Raw genomic sequence first — 16,308 nt, forward strand, 5'->3', positions numbered from 1 at the left:
GGGAAAGTCTCATTTTGCTGTTCTTCAGTATTTACCTTGAATTTCTTAGTCCTCCTTATACTTCCTTGTGCCATGACCATCTTTGTATGCATTTCTTCTGGAATCTTCTCTCTTCTTGCCTTCACACATACCGTGGAAACAAACATCTGAGTTTTCAACAATAAATGGCAGGAGGTGAAGTACTTCAGATTTGAAATTCTAGACAAAAGAAGGGTGGAGTTGAACGTTATGAGAATTGAAGAGTAAATAACAATCAGTGAGCCCTGGCTGGTGTGGTTCAGTTGGTTGAGCATTGTCCCATACACCAAGAGGTCACTGGTTCGATTCCCACTCTCATATCGATATTTCTCTCTCTCTCTCTCCCTTTGACTTCCTCTCTCGCTCTTAAAAATCGATAAAATTATGCCTTTAAAAAAAAACAATCAGCAAGAAAATAAGTCAGTCAGCAAATCATCAAAAAAAAGAGTATCAAAAGAAACCAATTTGAGGAGCCCAAAGAATTGATTCTTCTACCCATATGCCAAAGGAATTTGAGTCAATTCAAAGAATGACACTGCAGTTGAAAGATCACTATATTCAGGCCATTTATTTATCTCTCAGGTGTAGGGGAAAGGTTGGTTCAGCATGGAGTGAACTAGGACAAATGAGTCAGATTCTGAAGGAACAAGAGGAGATGGGATTAATAGGAAGAAACAGGAAAGGAGAAGGTCAAAGGCAAAGTCATAATCCGGAGGGCTTTTGAGACCTTCTGCACATTCATGTACCTAGTATGCAAAAAATGCCTGTGCCCTAGCCAGTTTGTCTCAATGGTTAGAGCGTTGACCCACAGACTGAAGGGTCACAGGTTCAATTCTGGTCAAAGGCATGTATCTCGGTTGCAGGCTTGATCCCTGACTCCAGATGGAGGTTGGGGGGCAACCAATCAATGTGTCTCTCTCTGTCTCTCCCCCTCCCTTCCACTCTCTCTAAAAAATTAAAAAATAAAAATCAATGGAAAAAATACCCTCGGGTGAGGATAAACAAAACAAAAAAATGCTTGTGAATTTTCCACCCAAACATGTATTATGCAGCAGATGGCCCCCGCCCCATGCAGTAAAAAGACCATATTAGCACAACGCCGTCTCATTCCTATTTCCTCATGGGATGCCTGAAAATCCCCCACTAGAGTTTCTTCTCTTCTTCCTCCTCTTTTCTAATTGCGGTCAAGAATAATTATTGGATTATTTCCTGTCCTGGAAGCCGTCTGGTCTTCTGTGGTCTCCTCCACACTCCCTCTTTCTTTAACTATAAATGAAGTCCTAGAATAAAAAGGAGAGGAACTGAGACAGTTTAGTAACCAAGAGAAAGAGAGTAACATTAAAGAACAGTTGCGTAAGTCAGTAAGTACGGGAGGGCTGATAAACAAGGAATCCGAAGGTGATTTCCATCCCAGACATGTAGAGAATTTCCAGGAAAGACTTACAGCCAAGAGAATTCCCAATCGTGAATCACAGAGATGTTGGTGATCCCCACTGTGATGGTACCCACCTGGGGAGATTCACCATGGCTGTGCTACCAACAGCTTCAAAATCCCTTCTAGCCTTATAAGTTCATGAACAATAATGAATCAAGTTAACCTCATGTGATTCTCTTTTGTACTATAAAATTAAGCCTTTTTATTCTTCTAAAGAGCTCATTTTGAAGACTCTTCGAGCAAAAAATAAAATTAAAATATCAAACTGAATCTTTCACTGGCTTAGTTTTGTAATGTAAATTACTCTCCCACCCAAGAATACTTTCAAACACATAGAGTTTTTAAATGGCAATATTTGGATGTGGAAATTATGTTAGGATTACTATTTTATGACCACAATACAGAATGATGTAAACCTTATGTAAAAATGAAATGATATTTCTGTTGAAATACATTTCAGTTCTCTGGGTAATAAGGTTTTTAATATTGGATTTTAATTACTCAATTGTCAGCTATACTTTCTGCAATAATTCTAGACAATTTCAGGAGAATCTCACAATAAAAAATTTTAAATAAGCCTTTATTGCATGACGCAGATACAATGAGATTCAAAATATCTTTTCCCAAAACATGACTGTGGGACCCCCTAGGTGGTAAAAATCTTCATGCAGAATGGAGTGTTGGTGCCTCCACACTCACCATATCTAGGGCTTACTTCACTTCTTCATGCAGAAAAATTAGGCAACAAAAACCAAAATAAGAATTAATATTGGAATTACCTGTGGACATTTATTTTTTGGTGTTTTTGGCTTGGTTTTCTTGTAGGCCTCTGGGTTAGGAATCTTATTACCCCCTTGACATCTTGGTAAATGAGTAATATTTTATAACCATTATTGAACAACAGCAAATACACTTTACGTGCATTAACTCTTACAACAAGCCAATGAAGCGGGTTACTATTTTCCCCTTAAGATGAGGAAGCTGAAGCAAGAGAGGTCTTTCAGTAATTTGCCCAATGTCAACTGGTTCTAACCCAATCATTCCAACTTAAGAGTCCATGCGCTGAACCACTGCCTTTTGCTGCCACTAAGTTAATTTAATATTAAGTATTTATCCACTATTTTCTCACCACTCCATCCTCAGCAGTATTAGGCCCCATAGAGAAATACAAATGTGAGAAATGTGGTTCCTGCTCCTCAAGAAATTAAACACAGAATTACCATATGATCAGCAATTCCACTCCTAGGAATGTACCCCAAAGAACTGAAAAAAAGAAACTCAAACAGATATTTGTAAAATCATATTCCTAACAGCATTTTTCACAATCACCAAAAGGTGGAAGCAATCCAAGTGTCCATCAATGAATGAATAAATAAGCAAAACATGGTATATCCACATAGTGGAATATTATTCAACCTTAAGAGGGAATGAAGTGCTGATACATGCTACAACAAGGATGAACCTTGAATGCATTATAGTAAGTGAAATAAATCAGACAGAAAAGAATATGATTCTACTGATATGAAATATCTAGAACAGGCAAAATCTAGAGACGCAAAGTAAATTAGAGGTTACAGGAGCTCTAAGAGGGAGGAGTTGGGGATTGTTGCTTAATAGATACAGAGGTTCAGTTTAGTTTGGAAATAGCTATGGTGATGGTTGTACAAACATTATGAATGTGCTTGATGCCACCAAATTGTACACTTTAAAACGGTTAGAAAGGTAAATTTTATGTTATATATATTTTACTATAATAAAAATAAAGTTTAAAAAGACTTAAGAAATATGATTTCTGTCCTAAGGAGCTTACAGCCTACTTAGAGACATAAAATTAGCACATAGGAAATGACCTAGAGCCCAGTTAACTGTGAAGCTGCGTAACATACACCAGAACAGTAGAAATTATTTTTAAAAGCAAACATCTGGGCTAATCAGTGCAGAACACTGGGCCTGAGACCCTAGATGACACCAGAGTACATTCCAGGTGAGGATGTGCCATGAGCGAAGGAATAGTGGCAAGAATGAGAGGAGCTGACTTTGAATAGAGGGGCTTTAAATGCCTAAAGAGTGAGCTCCATGCTGGGCATAGTCAAGAGCCATTGCAGGTTCTTGAGCACTGACCTGACATGGTAGAAACGGTGTTTTAAAGAAGCTGGTGTAGTGATACCTGGTTCGGAGTTCATTAGAGGTTGGGAAGGCTGGTGATAAAGGGCAAAATCGGACAAAGAAGAGTACAAATTGGGCAAAATCCAGGCATGGTGAGCTCAGACCTGAGCAACATGGGGCCCTTGGGTGAGGAGGAAAAGGGAGGGAGGAGAAATGCTTAAGAAGGAATAAAGAAAGCTTAGTGGCAGATAGGCTGGAGAATTGGGGTGGGAGCATCAGAGAAATAAGAAGAATGTTCTGTGAGCTGCAGAAATCGAAAGAGAAACAAAGTGTCTGAATGAGGGAGGTGGTAGCTGATGACCTGGTTAGGAACAGGTTGGAGCAGGCTGAAGAGGGACAGGGTCCTAAGCTGCAGCCTTGAGGATGGATACGCAAGGGTGGGTGAGGGAGAGGCCAGCCTCAGCCAGCTGGATGCAGCCCTCTGTCTTCATTTACAGATGTTTATTAAGAACTTGCTGCAGTGTGCTAGGCGGGCAAACAGACATGGCCACTGGCCTCTGGGCACATGTGTTCCACTGTGTAGCCAGAAATTAGGCGAATGTGCTATGAATTGCTAAACTGACACTCTGGGGGAATGCTTAATGATGCTGAGTTTGAGAGATCTGCCTGGGGCAGGAAGATTAAACTGAGAATGGAAGGTAGAGGAGTGCTTACCGGAGCCAATGGAAGAGAGAACTGTCTGACAGCATGCACCTCTACAGAGCGGAAGGCAGATGGGCGTAGCTGGAGGGCAGAGCCTGATCCAGCAGAGCTGACGTGGATCATGCCAGGGTCAAAGGCCGGGTCTTTCTCCAAAGAGTGAAGGGAAGCCATTAAGTATTTTAGGCACCAAGTTTACGTGAACATCCTTGTTAAAAGGATCACTTTGACAGTGTAGAGAGGTTGAATGGACTGGTCGGTGCTTTGATAGATTGCCACATGCTCATGCTCACAAAAGACAGAGAAAAACATTTCACTTCCTGGTCAGAGGTCTTTCCCTGATCCTGCCATTGTGTCCTGGACTGTGGATGTTTCCTGATACTCATCACAGACTAAGTGACCCACATCCGAGTCTTGCTGACATATATCCACTTCTTCACATGCTCAGTAACACAAGAACATCCTTTGATGCATAACTCAGTTCTCTGGCCAACATTCAGTTCCCTGTCCTCTCCTTGCTACTTGCCACATTTCACTTAGCCTTTTCCTAGAACTGCTGATGATGAGGCATTCTCTCTCTTCGATCAGATGGTGGATTACTTGACGTAGGCTTTGCTAGCATAAGATGCAGCCCAGCCTGGCTGGTATTACTCAGCAATTGAGCATCGACCCAGGAACCAAGAGGTCGCCTGTTCGATTCCCGGTCAGGGCACATGCCAGGGTCGCAGGCTCAATCCCCAGTAGGCAGGCAGAAGGCAGCCGATCGATGATGTTTCCCTTTCATCAGTGTTTCTATCTCTCTATCCCTCTCCCTTCCTTCTCTCTAAAAATCAATAAAAACATATTATTTAAAAAATAAAAAAATAAAGAGGCAGCCCATTAATATAGAAACATCCACATCAAGAGTTCTGGCTCATCTGATACTCTCTACACGGACCAGCTGGCAACACCTAACCTCTCTCAACTGCCACTACTTACTGACATAGGTTTGGTTTTCAGTTCATAACTGATTCCAAGTAAGAGAGGACTCAGGGAAATGGAGGACACGTGTTGAGTTAGCCACAGCTTATTCTGGAAACAGGCTGCTCAGTGTTGGCAAAGGAGCCAGGAGCTGGAGAGCTCCTTGTGGTAAAAATTCTCTACAAGCTGCTAGTTCTCCACAGGTTCAGTTCTGGTCCTGGGGAAGTGAACAGTGGAGACAGGGGAGAAGGATCTCGAGTCAATGAGTAAGATGACAATTAGGTATAGTCAACCTTCCCCTTGAAAATCCACCAGGAGCCTAGTGATTATCTGAGTAAGCGAAGCCAAACCAGCCCTTCCTTCAGTGTTGCGACAGCTCATTTTTTCTTCTGTTGAGCACTTTCTGATAAGTAACTGCAACTGCCATGTAGGAAAGAGAAGTTTTAAAGACGATAGTTTCATTCATTGTGGAGAGATGCTCACTGTATGAAAGGCATGTGGGATACTTGTGTCTTGGGCAGAATGGTAGGGAAAAGTATCCACACAATTTCAATAGTTGATATCTATCTCTGTCTCTCTCTCTCTCTCTCTCTCTCTCTCTCTCACACCCTTCATCCTCCTACCCTTACTTTACAAAGTTAAATGAGACTGTAACACAGTTTTTCCTGTAACGTTTATTTCACCTTTTTGAATGTAGTTATTATATAAACTGAATATAACGCTTAGTTGATTATACTAAGAATTTCCTTCAACAAAATATGTCACTATCGATGCTTTTCATCCAAATCTTTAATTCCACATGAGGGATATGAAATCAAATAGATAATAAGTAAGAACCCATAGGAAGTAAAAATCCTAATGGAAATTACGCTAAAATAAATGGAATGTACTCTTATTTACCTTCTATTATTTTTAACTAGAGACCCAGTGCACAAAATTTGTGCACGGGGGAGGAGGGGGTCCCTCAGCCCGCCCTGCACCCTCTCTAATCCAGGACCCCTCGGGGGATGTTCAACTGCCAGTTTAGGCCTGATCCCACGGGATCAGGCCTAAACTGACAGTCAGACATCACTCTCACAATGCAGGACGGCTGGCTCCTAACCGCTCCCCTGTCGGCCTGATCTCCCCTAACCACTCTCCCCTGCCTGCCTGATCTCCCCTAATTGCCTGTGTCTCAGTCCCTGCCACTGTGGCTTTGTCCAGAAGGACGTCTGGACGACGTCCGGTCTATCTGGTCTAATTAGCATGTTACCCTTTTATTAGTATAGATAGGCTTTAGTTTTTAGAGCAGTTTTAGAGTTATAGAAGTGCAGAAATTAAGAGTTCCCACATACCCTCTTCCTACCTCCCACCCCCAGTTTCTCCTATTGTTAACATCTTTCATTAGGGTGGTCCATGTGTTACAACTGATGAACCAGTATTGACCTTCCATTGGGTTTTTAAATGGGAATCTGTCTTTGGGGATTGTTGTGATTGAATAGTGCAGATTGAATGGGGTTTTTAACAGCCAACCTAGTGCTGGTTAAAACAGTGGACATTTCCCTCACTCTATAGCTAGAGGGTCATGGTGGCTCCCAAACATGCGCATTTGCTCCCAGAGTCGCTCTCACTGTGGAATTACCCGGACTTCAGTGAGGGGCTCTGTGCACTTGGACAAGCTCCAACAGCAGTGGGATTGGCCGGCAGGAAGTTCTATGGAATAGAATTGTTTTCTTTTCTGGAGAACATGTGCTCATGACTCTGGTTTGAATTAGTAAAACATCAGACATACTTACCCACCCTTCTTCTTTTTAAATTGCTAGTGATCTCCAAAAAATAAGGACTGAACATCGTGTCCTTAAGTACCGTGAGTGTCTAAAATTAAGCCATTTAAAGTTTTTTTTTTAATATATTTTTATTGATTTCAGAGGTGAAGGGAGAGAGATAGAAACATCAATGATGAGAGAGAATCATCGACCGGCAGCCTTCTACATGCCCCACACTGGGAATCGAGCCTGTAACCCAGGCATGTGCCCTGACCGGGAATCAAACTGGGTGACCTCCTGGTTCATAGGTCAATGCCAACCACTGAGCAACACCTGCCATTTAAATGGCAAGCCATTTAAAGTTTTAATAGAAATAACTAGGCTGACCCTTTTCTCTTAGGAGGTTTCCAATTTCTAATGATAAAGTAAACACAATGTTGATATTTCAACAGTTGCTATTTCTTTATGATGAAGAGCAAATATTTGTCTTCTACCATATTTCTAAACTGTTGAACATGTCAAATTGTGTGCTTAGAGAGATTTTAGAAAAAGGTCTAGGAAGTATGCAAATGTTCTGGGACTTGATTTTGTTTCAAGCCCAAGCATTGAATTCCACAAGCCCCGAGACTGCGATCCTTCAGAGAGCCTGGGTTTCACGAACATGACTAATACAGGGTTCTTCACAGCCTTACCATCCTTGGTCATAATGCTGCTCAGGGCCCGGGCAGGGCTGCCAAGACGCCAGTGTAGCCCTGTTAATATTGCATGACAGTCAGAGATGTTTTTTTGGAAAACCTCCTCTCCCCACTGTTTATACACCCCCTTTGATATTTGTCTGAAGATAATTTTGCAGTCAGTGTACTTAGAAATGCATCAGAAGAGTCTCGGGCATCTTCTTACATAGTTTCTGCCAGATGCAACTTTGACAGGGAATTGGCTCGTGCCGACCCGGAGCTAAAGAACCCCTCGTGGTGTTAGAAGCCACCACTTTGTCTCCCTGGCTCCGTGTCCCTGTCATGTAAATGGAGTTTCAGATCATTAATATTTATGGACTTGATTCAGGGAGAAAACATAAAACTTTATAAAATGAAATTCTGATTTTTCACTGAGTGGTGGATGAATATTTTTCCATTAGTCAATAGTTGGGCTTTTTTTTTTTTTTTTTTTTTTTTTTTTCACTTTTTAAGAACATTGTAGGAGGCATATTTCACAGCCATGGAAAAGCAGGAATTTTTTGGAGTAAATGGAAACTGGAAGCCGGAAGTGTCGGCTCAAAACGGAACTGTCACTTGCAAAATAATGTTGCCAAAGGAATGATGGGTCACGTGAACTGTGGCAGAAAGTGATCTGCAATAGTTATACCAGCTACAAGTGGATAAATAGTCCTTTGTGGGCATAAAGGAGAGTGAGTGGGTTGGTATGGGGTAGGAGAAAGAGTCAACTGAGAGAGGACATTTAGAATAAGGCTTTCACACCATGTTTTATATTCTCTCGTTTATTTCTTGTTTTGACTCCCATAAAAAAGATTCTCTAATGTTAAATTTTAACAGCCCTCTAATTTGAAAAAATGGCCAATATTTGCTGGAAGCAGCTGTGTCAAACCTAAGAAAGAAGCTATCCAGCCTGGGAAAATACACAAACCGCAACCTCCAACAGAAGATAACCTCCCGATTAAGTATTTTAAAGGCTTTGATGTTATTTTTAGAAAAGCACAAAAATCTGAATAAAACATCGGATTTCTTTTTTTTGCTTCTGCTTCCCTTTCCTTTTCTTGTCCCTTCTCCTTCTTGGTTGTTCCGTTGCTATTTTTATATAGTGTACTTTGGGAGCAGGGGGACACAGTGTGAGATTATATTTATTTAAGAGCAACTCAAAATAATTAAAATGCATATCTGTTATGAGGAAAGCTCAACCAGGCTATTGAAAGAGCAGTAAATATAAATCAGCAAAAGACCAGAGATAACAGTTTAGAGTCATCACTGGCTTAAGGAATAGAAAACAAAAATCACAGTCGACTAGATATATACCAGCTATATCCAGCCCAGAGGCAAGTCAGAGTAAGTCACCTAGTGAGTAGTTGCGAGACCACCAACCAGATTAATTTAGGTTGGCTTTTTGAAACTCCATGTTAAAATAAAATGTTTCCTTAATTGTCTAATTGTATGTATATTGGCTTGCTTGGGCATTTTATAAAAAGAGATCAACCACAAATTCCTACCTGTTTTTAGCTATAGGAACTTTCTTCCTTGGCAGTAAGATAGAATGTATTCTGGTAGCTATTGTAAAGGACATTTAAGGGATAGTTGAAGGAAAAATAAAAAAGAGAGATAGTCAAAGGAAGGAAAGAGCAGAGGAAGAGAAAGGCAAGAATGCTTATTGCACTCTCTGTCCTAGCCCCTCACCTCATGGACTCCTCACATAAACACTCACTTTGTAGATAGCGAGCCTGCAGTTAAGTCACTTGACCAAAGTAACACAGGGAGGAAACATCAGAATAAGATAAAAAGTGTCCTTCCCATACACCCTTAAACCATGAGGTTGAAAATATAATTGTGAGCTTATGCTCATAAAACAACCGGAGAGCCCTACCAGATGTTAAATAATAATGACAGATTAATGCTGGCACTGGGGGCAAAAGGGATCTATCCCATCTTGACTTGGTCAGGGAAGAAAGGAAAAGTCTAGCTTTACCCATAATGAGTTTTTAAATGACTATTTGAGTTTGGTTGGCCCTAGGCCTAAGTCCTGCATATCTGACCCATTCTACCTATTTTCTTTCCCACGCGTGACAAATAACTAGTGTGTAGGGTTCAGCCTAGGCCTTGTGAAACCTTTCCTTCCTCAGATGCATGTCATTCCCTGGGTGATGCAATTCACTCTTGTGAAACCTGAAAATATTAGAACTTTTCAAAAATGGTTTAAATTTGGGGCGATTTGCCATGAAAATGTTTTGAAATGTAAATTCCCACACAACTATTCTAATTCATTTTCATCGGACTATGGGTATCCTCCCAAAAATAATGTATGCACACTTTACCAACTGATAACTCAATTTTGAAAATGAAATGTATTTTTTTATATATTTTATTGATTTTTTTTTTTACAGAGAGGAAGGGAGAGGGATAGAGAGTTAGAAACATCAGTCAGTTGCCTCCTGCACACCTCCTACTGGGGATGTGCCTGCAACCAAGGTACATGCCTTGACCGGAATCGAACCTGGGACCCTTCAGTCCGCAGGCCCGAAGCTCTATCCACTGAGCCAAACCGGTTAGGGCGAAAATGAAATGTATTTTAATAAACATTGCCTTTATAACTATTCAAAGTGCATGTATACATTTAGGGGGGAGCGGGGCGCGGTAACACCCTATGTTTGCAACCTGAAGTCTTCCTGGCAGGAATGTGAGACGCTACCTGCTTCTTTCAGAAGGATAAAGCATTTTGTTTGAAGGCCGCGGCAAGGCGGGATGTGAGTGAGGTTTGCTTTGGTCACAGCTTTTGTAGCTCAATAATTGCACAAGTTCCCTCTGTGAGATGCTCGATTAAAATTCTTGATGACTTTAGTCATCACCATGAGGCTAAGAGAATCTAATGTTCTTGAATTTGTTCCATACTCATAATATATTCAGTAACCATGTGTAATAATCAGACAAATCCTCCAAAACATGCCGCCAGCTGTGTTTCTAAACTTTAATAAGGTTTGTGTGTTGGCTATTCCTGCAGCCTCATTAAACAGCCAGCCAGCCAGGATAGTAACTTCCATTTTAATTCATTCAGATAATATTGTGTTTGTTTGTTCTGTAAACCTAATCTTTTTTAGGCCTTTTGGAGAACAGTTTGTCTACGTTACAAAAGTGGGAGATGAGAAATTTAAATAAGATTTTAGACGTTTACTCAACATTAATTCCACTTTATGGCTTTTGAAACTTTAGTCCCTCTCCCCCCTAATATCATACAAAATGGAGCTAAGAGAAGAATTGCAGATCAACTTTCATGGCTCTAAAGTTGATTAACAAAACAATGACAGTAAGAAAAGTACGGTTCCATAGGTATTTCAACATAATAAATTCGAAATTATAATTACAGAGCAGAAAACCCCAATATTTTCAATATTATTCATGGACTTGTTCTCTGGGTTCTTGCATGTGACCTTTATTCATCAATGTTTGTATCAAACACACACACATTTTAAAAAAACAACACAGGATCATTATCATTATCTCTATCACATCATTTTACAAAGGAGGACAATCTAATTACTGAAACCTATATTATACTGTTTATAATCAATTAGATTAAAGAAAAAGTCCTAATTCTGCTTCAGTAAATAGGAAAAAAGGGTAATTGATAAAACGAACTGTTTGCAATGATTGACCCAGATTTCCACTCCTCTAGGGGTTTTCCTGTTCACGTGCACGGATTCTGAGTTACTCATGGAGGCCTCAGGAGTTCAAAACTTTCATTTTGGGAGTTTCAGCAGAGAACTATTTAAGAGGGGGAAAATAGTCTCACAAATAAACATATTTATTAAAAAAAAAAAAAAACAGATGTAGCTCTTGGGGCTTCCAACGCCTCTTAACAGAAAACATCTGCTGGACTTCCTGAATTTTTCTAAGACCTTGAGAACACACCCACACATTTCCAGTCTTCTTCCTAACTTTTGCAACTGCTCGCTTTTGTAGCTGACTGTTGTTCCATCCAAACAGTTGTTCACTTTTGATTTTATTAAAAGTTCATTATTCATTTGTTTATTCCACAGATACGCATTCATTACCTACGGTTAGTTGGGGAGCAAGGGAGAAGATGAGAACACGTGTACGGGTAGCATTGTCAACACTAAAACCCCGTTTGTCCATTGGGTGGTTTTGGTGTTTTTTAGTGTTAGCCTTGGCTTTGCTCAGGGAAATAAAACCAACTCTTTTTAGTGTGATCTGAGTCCTTTGAAATGAAGAATACAGTACTTACAGTAAAATGAAGTCCATCATATGTCACACACATTTCAATGAACTGTTCGTCATGTCACACAAACTCAAGGGAACCTAGTTTTATGTGTTTGAAGAAACAATAGAGTTTTGTTTTTGTGTTTGCCTGCACATGGAAACTGAAATAAACAAAACTTATTTTTAAAAAGCTTCTGCAAAGTTTTAATTTTGGTTTAAGAAGAAAATGTTCAGCTCTGTGACTTTCTAAGTAGCTCAGTTTCATTACAAACTGAACTTATGCTAATCTCAGTCTCCTCAAGGTAGTTCACTCAGTTATTACTTATATTTTAAGGAGTTCTTTTGGTCTAAAAGACCTTAAAATTGTATCTCTGCTATTCAAAGCAAAAAGTATAAGGTAGCAAGACATATAATGATGTCTTTTAATTTCTCTTATTTAAGCTAGTTGTCTTTTTGTTATATATATTTTAACTATAATGTTGGCATACAATACTATATTAGTTTCAGGTATATAGCATAGTGATTGGATATTTACATACTGCACAAAGTAATCACCCTACTGGGGATGTGCCTGCAACCAAGGTACATGCCCTTGACTGGAATCGAACCTGGGACCCTTGAGTCCGCAGGCCGACGCTCTATCCACTGAGCCAAACCGGCCAGGGCTAGTAACCATCTTTCACCATACCAAGTTGTTACACTATTATTAGTAAGCTAATTTCTTTTTTAAGGTAAACTTTCTGAGTCAATGGAGCTCTTTAGATCTGAACACCTATTTGAAGGTTCTGCTCTTCCTGCAGAATGCAAGGCTTATCAAAACTAATATATTTTAGTTTTTTATTTAATCAATACATGCAGCCACCCACTGTGTACAAGCCTGTGGTATGGGTGAGAGATGCTCATTTGAATAAGGCCTGGCAGCCACACCCTCAGTAGACACCACCTAGCGGAGGACAGAGCCGGAAGCTCTCCCAGCAAAGACAGAAGGGGTGTGCAGGACAGGGTGTGAGTGTCCCAATTGTGGGGACACTGAGAGAAGCAGCTGGTCACCGGGGAGGGCCCTTGGATGGGCTCACCATTGGGAAGTGTGTGCTATGGGAAGAGCAGGGGTGAGGAGCCGAGAAAGAAATCCCTGAAAAGAACCTGGAGAACTAGCTGTGGAGAGGCGGGGGGGGGGGGGGGGGCAGCAATGGTAGTTACCCCCACAAAAGAGAGGTCTGCAACATCAGATGCCTCGGGGACTCAGGGGTGGAGTCAAGACCCTTTTAAATAAGGGGTTGATAAGAGAAAGCAGGAAGAGGCGGGAGCTGGAGGAGATGTGGGTTGCAGGAATTATAAAATTCCCTTAAAATCCAAATGCAGCACATTTCATCAGAGATCAAAAAGATGAATTGTGATAGGAAAAATGGTCTTTGTTCAGAGGACCAGCAGGGAGTACACTAACGATGGAAGATGCCCTAAGGTGCTGGGGAAGGATGGGACTCATGATGTGGAATCTCTGCAAGACCCGGCAGTGCGGACGCCTGGGGTTTCATGTATGTGTCCCGGAAACGCCCACTAGACGGTGCCAGGTGGGAATCCCAGCAGAGAGTATTAGGTTAAGACTGCCACCTTCACACCCCTTCCTACTGCCTGAATTGGTGGGGACCTGTCTCCCTCACCACCCAACATTTTCCTAGAAGGGCAAAGGACTTAGACAAGGGAAGAGGAGGGGCTAGAGGACTTGATGACTTCTTAAAGCAACAGGTATGAGCCAACCCAGGACCTCTTCCTGTAGTCCAGGCTCATCGCCTGCTTCTCTGCTCTCTGCAGGTGAACATGGGACACACTTTTTGTTCAGGAAGATGGCACCTGTGGCTGTGGAAATGAACAAGTTCTAGTTGAATAATTTATAGACCATTTGAAATCACCTCATTTTCCACTCCCTGGGTTTCGGGGGTTTTTTTAAGGGGAGGGAGACTGATGGCTCTTCCCTCCAGTTAGTGGCCTTTGGGCTTCCTACCAATCAGTGTGCTCCTAATGCTAGCTCAGTACTTTCATGTGGTTTCAGGGTAAGAGCTTGGGAGGATGAGCTAACAGCAGCTAAAGAAATCAAAGTCCATGCATAGTTGGAGGTCATTTTCTGATGAATCACCCTGAGAAGGAAAAACCGTGTCAGACTTTTAGTGGTCACATCCCTGCCTCCTGAATTGATTCCTGGCTTCTAAGAACGTGCTACTGTTTTACAAGACAAAGAGGAATATTTGGCTCAAAGAAATCCAACAGCTAATAAATCTATGACAGCATTAACCATAAATCCCAGATGGAAATCAGATAGCAAATCGTCATGTATAACCAGCAGTGTGTCTGAAATCAGAGAGCTATGTAAGCAGCTGCAGGAGCAGATCTCACCCCTATAGACATTCATGTCTCCCTTGATCTCCCTGGAAGTAGGGAGAAGGGGTGCATTCACCAAGCATTCCCTGGATGCAGGACATCCCACAGTCCTAGAGATACACCGCCAAGATTTGCATGCTGTGTGAGCTCAAAGAAGTTACAGTGGAACCAGCAACGTGCCAGTACATTAGTAGAGATATACTGCACACAGTGCCATTTGCATATGGACACGTCACTGTTGCATGACCTACTCTAATGTGAATAAAGCCCGAACTGTCTTGGGGCATCCAGGTAGGGTTAAATTACTGTCCATGAGCATGTAAGGTTATTGTAATCTAGTTCAAAATTTGGAAGTGAATGCTTTCTTGTTTTAATTTATTAATAAGTCAAGATGCTTTTCCTACTATTTTGCTAGATGTTAACTTCTAACAGAGTCTTCAATTTTTATTCTTTCTCATATATTTTTCCACTCTCCATAGTCTTCACACCTTCTCAATGTATGAAGAAATATGTGTATGTTTTTCCTACTCAGCAGTAGTTCTAATTCCATTTATAATCAGTAAACACCTGAGGATCAGTGAACTGCTTAACTAGGTCTTATCTGCTGAAAGGTGAAAAAGGACTAAAGTCAGCAGTTGCTTCTGTTGATCAGGAGCTCACAGAGGCCCCTGGTGCTGGCGCTTGGTGGAGACAAGACAGCCGATCTCCTAAAGTTACTGCTGTCCAGACAGGCCTCCAGATAGCCTCCCTCTTCCCAATCAGGTGAGGTCGGGAAGAGGGCAGAGCGTCTCCATGATGCAGGGATTCTCTGACATATGACCCAGATGAAGATGGATAGGGACAAGATTGATTTAAAATGATTAGTGTCTAGTTTCACATCCCAGCCATCTGGGAACACCCTCTCTGTTCCAGGTGTAGCAGTGAGCTTGGTGAATAGTCTAGACGCGCATGGAAGTGACAACATGCTAGAGAAGGGCTGGGAGAGGGCCTTGCCTTAGAGACTGAGACGGGATCAAAGAGGAGTGGCATTTCATTTCCCATCACCAGGAGACTGGAGCAAAGGCCACTGAAGAGAAAGAGAGCATTCGCAAGTGGTAGAGACACGAATGAGGAAGAGGGCAATCCCGTAACCAAAGTGGAGGGTGGGAAGGAGGTGAAACTGGAAAGCAGCCTGAACCCCACATTAATTGTGGGTGGAGGGTTGCAGTGTGAGAAGGAGCCAACAGTGTACCCCCCATTGTAGGTTTGGTGTCTAGATTGATGTTTTGCTATGAACTGAGGGGCTGAGAAGGGATGGTCGCTATTCTTTGGTTTTTGCTGGGAGCGAGGCTGGAGGAAATGAGATAAGTTCACCATCAGGCGTGCTGAGTCTAAAGTGTCTGAGGGACATCTAGGTAGAGACACCAGGCAGGGAGATAAGAATCACCTTCCTCAAAGTGTTCCCTGATGCAATTTACCGTGAACTAGAGGGCGCATCTCAAAGAGTGCCTAGGAAAAGAAGAGCTAAGAGCTAAACCCCCAAGGAAAACCAGCCTTTTACAGAATGGGAGTCAAGGAAGAAGGCCAAACAGGATAAGTCAGAGGTGTACAAAGAAACTCCAAAGAGAACGAGCATCCAAGAGAGGAGACTATTTGAAGAAGGGAGGAGAGACCACCACGGTGGGTGCTGCTAAGGATCTGGAAGCTGAGAAAGGCCCTCATGGTGGAAATTACATCATTGCTGATGGTTGAGGGGAGAGTTTGTCCAAGTGCCCAGGCAGAAACCCCTTGCCCTGGTTTGAGTGTGAATGGGAGATAGGGAGTAGCTTTGGAATGTGTTCAAGTTCTATCAGAATACAGAAAAAAATGCTCCTATCGAGATACTTCCCCAAAACCACACTCAGAGGTGATGTCAGGATGGCTGGGAGCTTCCCCGAGTGCTGTCATTTCTCCCCTCCCTGTCAGGGGGCTGTCATCACCACTGGTTCATAAAGCACCGGCCCCACAAAGTACTCTGTTTGGACCATCGTCATATCAGGGATCTTTTGGAGTG

The 16,308-nt window shown here is 41.8% G+C and overlaps 1 protein-coding gene across 1 annotated transcript in view; it reads left to right on the forward strand.

Annotated features, from left to right (window-relative positions):
* COL4A2 (collagen type IV alpha 2 chain) overlaps positions 1-16,308 on the forward strand; it is a 183,007-nt gene that overhangs the window by 81,975 nt on the left and 84,724 nt on the right. The window lies entirely within an intron of this gene.

The sequence above is a fragment of the Eptesicus fuscus genome, chromosome 8 (genome assembly GCF_027574615.1).
Source record: "Eptesicus fuscus isolate TK198812 chromosome 8, DD_ASM_mEF_20220401, whole genome shotgun sequence".
NCBI classification, from domain to species: Eukaryota; Metazoa; Chordata; class Mammalia; order Chiroptera; family Vespertilionidae; genus Eptesicus; species Eptesicus fuscus.